Below are 10,578 nucleotides of genomic sequence, written 5' to 3'. Positions count from 1 at the left end.
GATTTAAGTTAGCTGTGACACTGTACCAATGAAAGCATGCTGGATACTGCATCTGGCAGCCTTTTCCCTTGTAGGCCCTGGGGTGTAGAGGTACTCACACTGTACCCTGCTGCTTTAGATAAGATTTCTGTTCAGGCCTTCTTCTGTGCTAGTCTTCCCATGCTAGACAGGGTATCTCCTGGATAAGACTGTACGTAGTGAAGATCCCTCTCTCTATCTTTCTCCACAGCCCCAGTCTGGAGACAGAACCCCCCTTTCCCGGGGTCCCCTCCCAATCCTCGTGATTTTCAAAACTCCTTCTTCCACCTGACCACACACTGGCCAGGCTCCTCAATATTTAGGGAATCATCTTACCACCCTACCAGGCCTCCTGCCTGGGGATTGGTCAAACTCCTATAAATATTCAGATCCTTGCCTCTGCACCTCCGCCCACTAGTTTATAGAAGTTTTCATGGACCTCCAGAACCAGGGGGAGGCAATAGAGGCCTGATTTACAAAGCCTTCCAGACTAACCTTAAGCTGAACTCACAACAATCACCAAGACTCACATGACTACTGTCAGTCAGCATAAATTTACCTAACCTAACTGTACACTAGAGGGTGCTACACATGGATCCTGCCAAAAAAAAAGCTCTCTCCTCTCACACTGCTGCTCTGTCTCATCTAGGCTCTCTGGCAGCTCAGCCCACACACAACAGCCTTCATGGCTGTCTGCCCCCTGCAGTCTCCCTGTTGCTCCCTGGGTCCAGTGAATGAGGCCAAACTCTCTCTAACCAATCAAGATCTTCTTCCCCCAGGGTTGCGTCTTAGTTCTGGCCACCATCGTGGCCAGTCAGTATCCTCCTTTTCCTCCCCTCTGCATTTGCTCTATCAATCACAAGCAGGGAGAAACCAGAAGCTGCAGTGTAGCTGCAATGCTCAGCTGAGCAGCTTAATGGGGCCATCAGGCAGGGCTACACCTCCTTTGTTCAGATATCATCCAGAGTCACCATCTATTTCTAGGACTAAGATGCTGGCTCATAAATATTATTGTCATAAAATTTCCTAGGCATGAATGGTCTAATTTAGGATTTTGACTATTTGTACATATGTTGTTTCATACAGATTAGAGTCACTGTTGCTGCTTTTCATCTTTCAAGCTGCCACAGAGTTACAATGTACAGTCAGAGTAATCACTATGAGAGGGGAAACTGAGCAAATGCTTTCCCCTGCCTGCAGCAAATCAATGACACCATTTTCACAGATTTCTGTTGTGCAGAAACTGATAGGCTATTCTTGGGCACAATCCCTTGACTGAAGTTGAACAGCTTATATATTGCTGGATATTTTCACATTTAATACACCCCAAAACACATTCTTCTACATTCTGCTACTCCTCATGAGTGTGGTGAAAGCACGGCCTAGTCACAGAACGGCCAAAATTCGAAGGAGCACCTTCAGGATTTCTAGGGATATAAATTACACATCTAATTTCCTTTCACATTTTTGGAGACCCTGGAGCACCAGGACAGTGGAAAAACCAAGAAATTTACCATATTTTGGAAAATAAACAACCCAAGGTATTTTTTAAGAGGCATGGTGAGTCTTTTGAAGACTTCATTTCTTTGCCACGTGTTTTTGGAAAATGAGGAAAGAAAATTTTTTTTGCACAGAGTTTTCAATTTAATAGATAATTCTCACACACAGTATGGGAATACTTAGAATTACACCCAAAACACATTCTGCTACTCCTTCCGAGTATGAGGATACCACATATGTGAGACTTTATAAAGCAGCTTTTCCAGGCACAAAGCAGATAGCCCTTGTGTAATTACAGGAGTGCCATAGCTCCGCTTTCACCGGAGCCAGCGTGCATTCCAATTACGTAATATGGTGGCTCAAAACTGACATCTTTGAAACTGGAAAAGATGGCTGAAGACTCTGCCTTCTTGAAGATGCCACAATGGCAAAATGCGTAGAGCCAGAATATTTGTCTGTCACTTCCGGTTCTACTGATGTTAGTTCCAGACCACTATATCTGGTAATTGAAATGCACACCAGCTCCAGGGAGAAAAAAGTGGTGGCACTCCTGTCACTATACAAAGACTGTGTTTTTTTGTGCCCGGAAAAGGCATTTTATAATGTGAGTGGATAATTGTATTTTATGCCTATTTTTTACATCTTAAATAAATACTACACTATGAGATTTTATCCTGGTCTATGTGTGTCTGGTGTTAACTTGTGAGGAGGAGGAGAAAGTAAGTGGCAGCATTTCCCTTGACATTCCTTAGGGATAAATGGAAGTGGAGAACAAGGGGAGAGGAGGATTTGACCTATACCCATGAGCATTTATTGACCTTCTTTTTACAAAGAATGTCTTTCTGGTGAGTGAGCAAGTGAAAGCACTGGGTCATCATTAGGTGGTGATGTGGAGGTATAGAACAAGGGACGTATGTACAGGGGTCCCAATTGTGACCTGCTCCCATGCTGCTCCAGGGGGCCTATGTGGTTCCCCTGTATGCATGGATTTGAGGGGCAGCAGGAAGCAACATATAGAAGAACTGATGTGCTTCATTTTCCTCCTGCAGCCTTTCAGTGGTTGCAGGAATATAATGGAGGGGACTGCTCCTTGTACATGCCGCCCCTCCTATCCACCTTCTGCTGTGATCGGGTCTCTCTGTGATCCACTGGCCCGTCCTCATCCTTCACAGTATTGCTGGGTTCCCCCCTCCTTTCTCCTGCTGGCTGCTGTGGGGGATGAGCTATGATGGAGAGCAGATCCAAGCGTAATTTTCCTAATGCATACGTTCCTGCAGATGGCTGTTTAGTAGTGTTGGGTGCTACAGTGACTATGGGCTAGGAACCACCGACAATCCAAGAGGAAGAATGTCATCAGTACACCAAGAAGTCCTCAGAAGGGTCCAAAGCTTTATTTAGTGGTCACATAATATGTACAGCGGCAACATTTTGGAGTCACGTAGGGTCCCTTTGCCATGCAAGTAACAAAGTGCAGTGCAAACCAAGACACATTTAACAGACAATCCACCAGTCATTGAAGACAATCGAGGCCCAACCCCACCCCCTGGCGTCATGATGATGTCAATAGAAAGAAAACAAACTATCTTGCACTCTATGACCCAACACGGGGTAGGTAGATGGAGTAAGGACTTGGAAGTTTCTACCACCAGTGCATATGGGGTTGTGCAGCTCCAAACAAGGCTGGGGACCAATACTGTAAAGCGAAAACAAACAAAGAGTGCACCAACCTTGCGCATTACCTCAGTAAGCCAAAAATGTATAAATTACAGAATAATACTCACAAACACTGAAGTATATCATGCATGTAAGTCCTCAAAGGGACTAAGGATAAAAGCAGCCTGCGCGAGTCCCATCAGAGGAGTGGACACTCAGGGAACAGCTGACGCGTTTTGAAGGATGAACCTTCTTCATCAGAGCTCTGAACGAGAAGCTTTGTTTCAATTAATTCTGGGCAGCTGAGGCCAACACTGTGTTTCACCTCCACGGTTTCTTGCACTGGGGCCATGAAGCTTCCATTTGCTACCCTATTTGAACTTTGCACTATTGCACTACTAGAGAATCTGTGGATGATCTGCAAAGATTATAAGAAAAAATTCACCTCAAAAATGGACTTTTATGTATATTTTGTTTATGTATTTAATTATATAAGAAACACTGGTTCATGTATGGAAGATTTACATTGTGCTATAGTAGTCTCATAGTGTTTAGCTCCATCCTTATGCATTTTAGTATACTGTAACTGGTATGGTGGTGACTAGGGATACTGTAACCAGTGTGGCAGTGATCAGGGACAATGTAATGTGGTGGTGATCAGGGACAATGTAATGTGGTGGTGGTCAGGGATACTGTAACTGGTGTGGTGGTGACTAGGAATACTGTAGCTGGTGTGATGGTGACTAGAGAGACTGTGACTGGTGTGGTGGTGACTAGGGATACTGTAACTGGTGTGGTGGTGACTAGAGATACTGTAACTGGTGTGATGGTGACTAGGGATACTGTAACTGGTGTGGTGGTGATCAAGGATTTTCTACCTGGTGTGGCGATGATTGGTGAGGCTGTAACTGGTGTGGTGGTGACCAGGGACAATATCACTGGTATGGTGGTGATCAGGGACACTGTAACTGGTGCAGCAATGATTAGTGGCACTGTGAGTGGGTGGCAGTGATTAGGAACACTGATTGGTGACAATATCTAAAAGTATATATATATAATTTTTCCTAACAATTTTTCTTAATTTTTTTTAACAATTTTTATGTTTATCTTATTTTTATTTTTTGCATACTGTCACAAGAGTAGTGCAGTGTCACCATAGTGACACTGCACTACTCTGAAAAGGGGATCAGGATTTTCTTTTTACACTGTGATTGCTTGTTACAGTGATGATCACTGTAACAGCATCCGTTTTAACTGTCATGAATGGCTTTTATTCATGACAGCTTGCCTACTACTGTGATTGCTGTAGTTGGCTACAGAGATCACAATAGTAAGAAAACGTTCATTTATGGCTGCCATTCATGACAGTTTTGTTTACATGTTATCATGTGAACGCTGTATCATGTGACACAGCAGACATGGGATTGCGCAGCTAAGTGCCCCAGGGGGGCATCCATGAGCTGGAGGACATCCCTGGATGCCTTCCAAGAAATGGAAAACCACCCCAAGGCCATACATTTGCTATACAGCGAAAAGTGGTTAAAAGAAAAAAAATACATTGATTATTTTTTACAAGTTTTATTTATTTCTTTTACATTTTTTACATACTGTCACCCTAGCAGTTCTACTTTGGAGGGGAATGGTGATCAGGATTTTTTTTTACACTGTGATTGCTTTTACAGCCATGACTCATTAAGAAATGCATTAAGCTTAAAAAAGCCATTAGCCTTTAACCACTTGCCGACCAGCCACTGTAGAAATACGGTGGCAGGTCGGCACGGCTGGGCAAAAGCACGTTTTAAAACGTGCGTTTGCAAAACAGGTAGGGGGCGCGCGTGAGGTGCTCCGCCGCCCTACTTGCACTGCTGATCCCGGCCACGGGTGTCAGTCGCCGGGTCACGGCCGGTCATTACTAGCCATGTCCTGCCGATTAGTGGCAATCACTGACAGAGAGCAGGGCTGCAGTAGCTCTGCTTTCTGTCAGCCCCTGACAGCTCCTGACACGCTGATCAGGAGAGAAGAGTTTATCTCTCCTGATCAGCGTGTCCCCGTGCAGTACACATCTCTGCCCCCTAGTAAAACACTCCCCTCACACAGTTAACCCTTTCAGTGAATAAAAAAGTTAACCCCTTCCTCCCCAGTGCCATTAGTGTTAGTGTTTTTTTTTGCATTGATCACTGTATTGGTGTCACTGGGGATGTCAGTGGCCCCAAGTCAGTTCCCCCCAGTGTCAGAATGTCCGCTGCAGTCCCGCAGTCCTGTCATAAGTCCCTGATCGCCGCCATAAGTCGCTGATCGCCGCCATTATTAGTATAAAAAATTTTTTAAATCTGAGTATCTTTCCCACCATTTGTAAACGCTATAACTTTCACGTAAACCAATTAATTTACACGTATTGGGTTTTTTTAAGGAAAGACATGTCGCAGAATGCATTTTGGCTAAAATTTATGACGAAATTTGATTTTTACATTTTTTTTACTGGACATGTTTTATAGCAAAAAGCCCAAAATATTGTTTTTTTTTCTCAAAATTGTCAGCCTTTTTTTTTATAGCGCAAAAAATAAAAAACCGCACAGGCGATCAAATACCACTGAAAGAAAGCTCTATTTGTGTGAAAAAAGGCCATAAATTTCATTTATGTACCATATTGCATGACCGCGCAATTGTCCATTAAACTAGCGCAGTGCTGTATAGCAAAAAAATGGTGTAAATTGCAGTATCTAAACCATAGAATGTAGACGCTATAACGTTCACACAAAGCAATCAATATACACTTATTGGGATTTTTTTTACCAAAAACATGTAGCAGAATACATTTTGGCCTAAATTTATAACTAACTTTGAGTTTACAATATATTTTTTATAGCTGAAAGTAAAAAATATTGTTTTTCTTCAAAATGTTTGGTCTTTTTTTGTTTATAGCGTGAAAAATAAAAAGCACACAGGTGATCAAATACCACCAAAAGAAAGCTCTAATTGTGTGAAAAAAAGGACGTAAATTTCGTTTGGGTGCAGCATTGCATGACCGCACAGTTATCAGTTGAATTAGTGCAGCGCCAAGTAGCAAAAAGAGGCCTGGTCATTAAGGGGGGTAAATCCTCAGGAGGGCAAGTGGTTAAAACCACTGTACCTCAAAAAGTATCTTCTGTTAATCTCACTCTTTACCAAATCTCCAAATTCCTTTTTTTCCCACTGTGATCCAGCTTCCTTTTAGAGAGTGGCTACATTTGTTCTCCATGGTCCCACTATCTGTAGGAATGTAACCATCCTTTTTTTCTCACTCCTGAGATCGACTAGGGACTATGAACTATAGGATTTGTAGCGTTCATAGACTTGTATACACAACTGCAACTAATGTGCACTGCTCCAAACAAGCAGAAGTGAGAGGGAAAAGAAGATGTTTCGGAGCTCATGGAGGCATTACAATGAGGCAGAAAAACACAGTAAGAAACTGTTTTAGGAAAAATAGATTATATGGCTATGAAGCAGTAATGCGTATGAATTATTTTTGAAGGATAAGGATGTTGTTTAGTGTCACTTTCAAGTGTTGTGTAGGCTGATAAAGGATTTCCTTTTAATAGTTATGGATTAATTTTAAAAAAATAGTAACTGTATTTTAAATGATACTACTATAATAATAATAGTAAAGCTTTGTACTATGGTCTATATTCCCCTGTACATGAACTTAGAAGGGGTAAGGGCAGAACAGTAAGTCAATCAGGTTTTAGGGCTCATTCCAATGGGTGCAAGAGGACCATACACTATAAAAAAAAAATCTGTGTATTTCTGAGCTCCATGGTCATAGGTGTTTGCACAAAACCACCTGTACAGTAATGTACAGCGCTGAGCGAACCATTGGTGCTTTATAAAAACTGTATAATAATAATAATGACAGGCTGCTGCCGTATACATGTAACCACAAACCTGAGCATTTAAACTTTACAGGGGCAGATGGGCATCCCTGAACACATGTAAATGCTCGGATGTGCAGTTACCAGGGTATAGCCACAGTCTGTCATTAAGTTGTACAGACTGCTGTCCATGGCTTTACTCCCAAGCAGTTTCTATTGGCTCTGTACAGCCCTCTGCAGTCATGTGAATGAGCCCTTAAGACCCGGTTCACACCAATGCGGTGCGGGAAACGCTGTGAATCCTGTGCGTTTCCCGCACCGCATTGCAATCGTGTTCATACAATCTGGTGATAAGTTAATGACACCACAAAACAGATTGCAAAGAGCAATGCAATTGCCAGAAATCGCATTGCATGGGTGAAAACACCCATGTGATGCAATTCAGGTGCGGACTTAAAAAAGGGACAATCCTAGCAGCTTATTAGTCACTGTGTTGCTTTTACAAGCAGCTGGAGGTCCCGCCACCTTCCACGGCTTTCTCCGACTCTCCCGTCCCACCGGGGAACCCAAGAATGCAGCTGTTTGTTCCGCTAGCTGACCATAGAGCTGATCGAAGACCGTAATGGCTCCTGTCATCTCTATGGTCTAAGAAACCGGACGCAATGAGCATTTCCTCACTTCAGGTTTTGCTGGAAGTAATCAGCGCCATTTTTACATTGGTCTTGGTGTGATAAGATGCTTTAAGAGCAGAGGAGAGATCTGAGGTCTAACAGACTCCAGATTTCTCAGTAAAGAGTACCTGTCACTGCCTATTGCTATCACAGGGGATAACTACATTCACTGTGATAGCAATAAAAGTGATAAAAAATAAAAGGGACAGTGTAAAAATTAAAGGAAAAACAAAATAAATAATGAAAAAAAAAATAAAAGCGCCCCCATCTCCAAAGGTGAAAAGGTGAACGTAGGTATCAGTCCCATGTCAGTATATAAACAGGGATTGCACCATGCATGTAAAGTATCACTGCAAACGTCAGATTGTGGGCAGTAATTCTAGCACTAGACCTCCTGTGTTCATCTAAATTGGCAAGCTGCAAAGGCTTTTAAAGCATCGCCTATGGATATTAAAAATGTATGTAGTTTGTTGCCGTTGCACGGGCATGTGAATTTTTAAAGCGTGGCATGTTTGGCATCTATTTACTCGGTGTAACATCATCAAAATTCAAAAAAAGTAAAAAAGGAAGGTGACCTTCAGCAAGGGCCTTGTGAGTACAGACTGTTCTACAGGGATCCTGGGACTTGTGCTGTTTAACCCCCTAGGGACCTAGATAGTCAGCTGCGAGTGTAAGCTAGAGGGAACACCAGCTGGTGGCCAGAAGAGTAACTGTCCTCTAAGTTCTTTGTACAGTCTGTTACACAGATCTAGACAGCTGTCCTCAATTGTGCATAGTTCAATTCGGAGTATCCCACTACATCCCTTCCCTATCCCAGTTCTCAAACAAAACAAAAACTACAACGCCTAGACTGATCATTGGAGCAATGAGTGGAAGTTTTGTGCAATTTGCAATAGGAAATGCTGTATGCTTGGCTGTGGGAGAAGATCTAGGGAAAGGCCTGGGCAAGATACAAACTGCTCCTACGTGGGTAATGCTACATGCAAATATTGCTTCTCCCACGCATGACAATAATGAGATCTAATTTTCCCAAACTGTGTGGAGAGAATGAGGAAATTATATTGCACACAGTGCCACCTTCAATTTTCCAAAATGCAAGTTGGTAACAGAAAACAGTTAGATTTACATCTCATGCCTGTGCTAGGCATTGATGGGAGGTAACACATTGAACAAATAAAATACGACCAGCCTGAAACACATTGAGACAAAGTAGACCAGGTACAAAGGAATGCAGCAGTGCCATAAGCCTCCATTAGCAGAATCTTTAGAAGAGTCTTAAAGCAGAAATATGACCAAAGCTCTTTTGGGCATACTTCTCCTTTGGATCACAGGAGTGCCCTTAGTTCTGCACTCCTATGACCCTGATTCAGCCGGTAGTGGGCTAAAGTGCACTGTTGGCTGACATCACCCCGATTTTCCAGGCTCTGCAGGGAACCCAGGACTGACAACTCATGGGGCCCCCGGGCAATAGGGGATCATGGGGCCCCTATGTCCTTGCCCACACTCAAAAAAAGCCTATAAAAGGTATCAGGGGCATTTCATGGGGCCCCCTACTGACCCTGGGCCCTCGGGCAGTGCCTGAGTGCTCGAATGGTCAGTCCGCCCCTGAGGGAACCCAAAAATAATGTCGGAATTGGCCCAGATCACAGGCTGGCAGCATGCCGCTGAAGCCTGAGCCAGTTGCTCCCACTTCACCACAGCCCACCAATCCAGTGAGTGCAGTGACTGACTCTATGCTTACTGAAGGCCGACAGCTGAGTGATCAGTGGTCTTTGATTTCTCAGTTCTCAGTCTAACAGTCGGCGGAGGACCGATGCAGCATCGGACCAATGGTGAATATGATTGTTTGTTTTTTTGCAAACCTGCACTCCTCTTTTAATGTGGCTGATCTTATATAGCTTATTGTGAAACTTTAGGTTTGAGGAACACATACCAGTTAAGCTGGGGGTAGTGACCTATACTGACACACAGATAAACTGCCCAGAGTTAAAGTGGAAGTACAGACTAATATAACCCCGGTTTACATGGTACACCCCAAACCCCTCCAAAAAAACATTCCATGTGTTTGCAAAATAGCTCAGTGTAAATACTATTTTTAAAATTCCTTCATTGCAGTCTGTTCACCAAGCTCTAGTTCCTCTATGCCAGTGAAAGGCTCCACAATGAGCCTGAGTTCACTGACCTGTGATGTCATGCCCCGGCTTCCATTGCTCCGCCATTGTCAGCACTTTCTCACATCACATCTCACATTTTGCTCTAACCAGAAATGAAAGAATGTATTAGCTCTTTGAGGAAATCTACAATATTGTAAAGGTTGTTACATTCCTGTCTGGGGTGACAGAGAGAGAGGCATATCTTTAAAAGGTCAGAATTGTAACAGCAGATACAAGTTCCAGTAAAACGCATGATGGCAGCTACTGTGTGTATGTATGTATAAAGGGTTAAGTGTTCTGTAAACCTGCTCCAGTGACAATCACTCTCAATTTTCTGCAGGGGCGTCCCTAGGATTGGTGTCACCCGGTGCGGTAACACGTGGTGTCACCCCTCCAGAGGTGGGTGGTCCCCATCGTGCACACACAGCCTGGACTCCGATCCATTATGCTCCCCAATTCGCAGATCCGATCCATCTTGCGGGTATCGACGGCTTGCAGCCTATACGGTTAACTGATCTTGTAACACCAGTCCGGGGGGGGGGGTGCGATGGGGACACAGGGAGGGGAAGAGCCAGGCTGTGTGTGCACGACGGGGACCGCCCACCTCTGGAGGGGTGACACCATGTGTTACCGCAAATCCAATCCATCTTGTGGGGATCGTCGGCTTGCATTAAAACTTTTTGGTGTCATCCCATCAGATAGGTGTCACCCGGTGTGGAGCACACCCCCCCG

The sequence above is a fragment of the Staurois parvus genome, unplaced genomic scaffold (genome assembly GCF_062004578.1).
Source record: "Staurois parvus isolate SC_StPar_1 unplaced genomic scaffold, SC_StPar_1.0 ptg000205l, whole genome shotgun sequence".
Classification (NCBI taxonomy): domain Eukaryota; kingdom Metazoa; phylum Chordata; class Amphibia; order Anura; family Ranidae; genus Staurois; species Staurois parvus.
The sequence above is the reverse complement of the archived record's forward strand: the minus strand, read 5'-3'. Positions refer to the sequence as shown.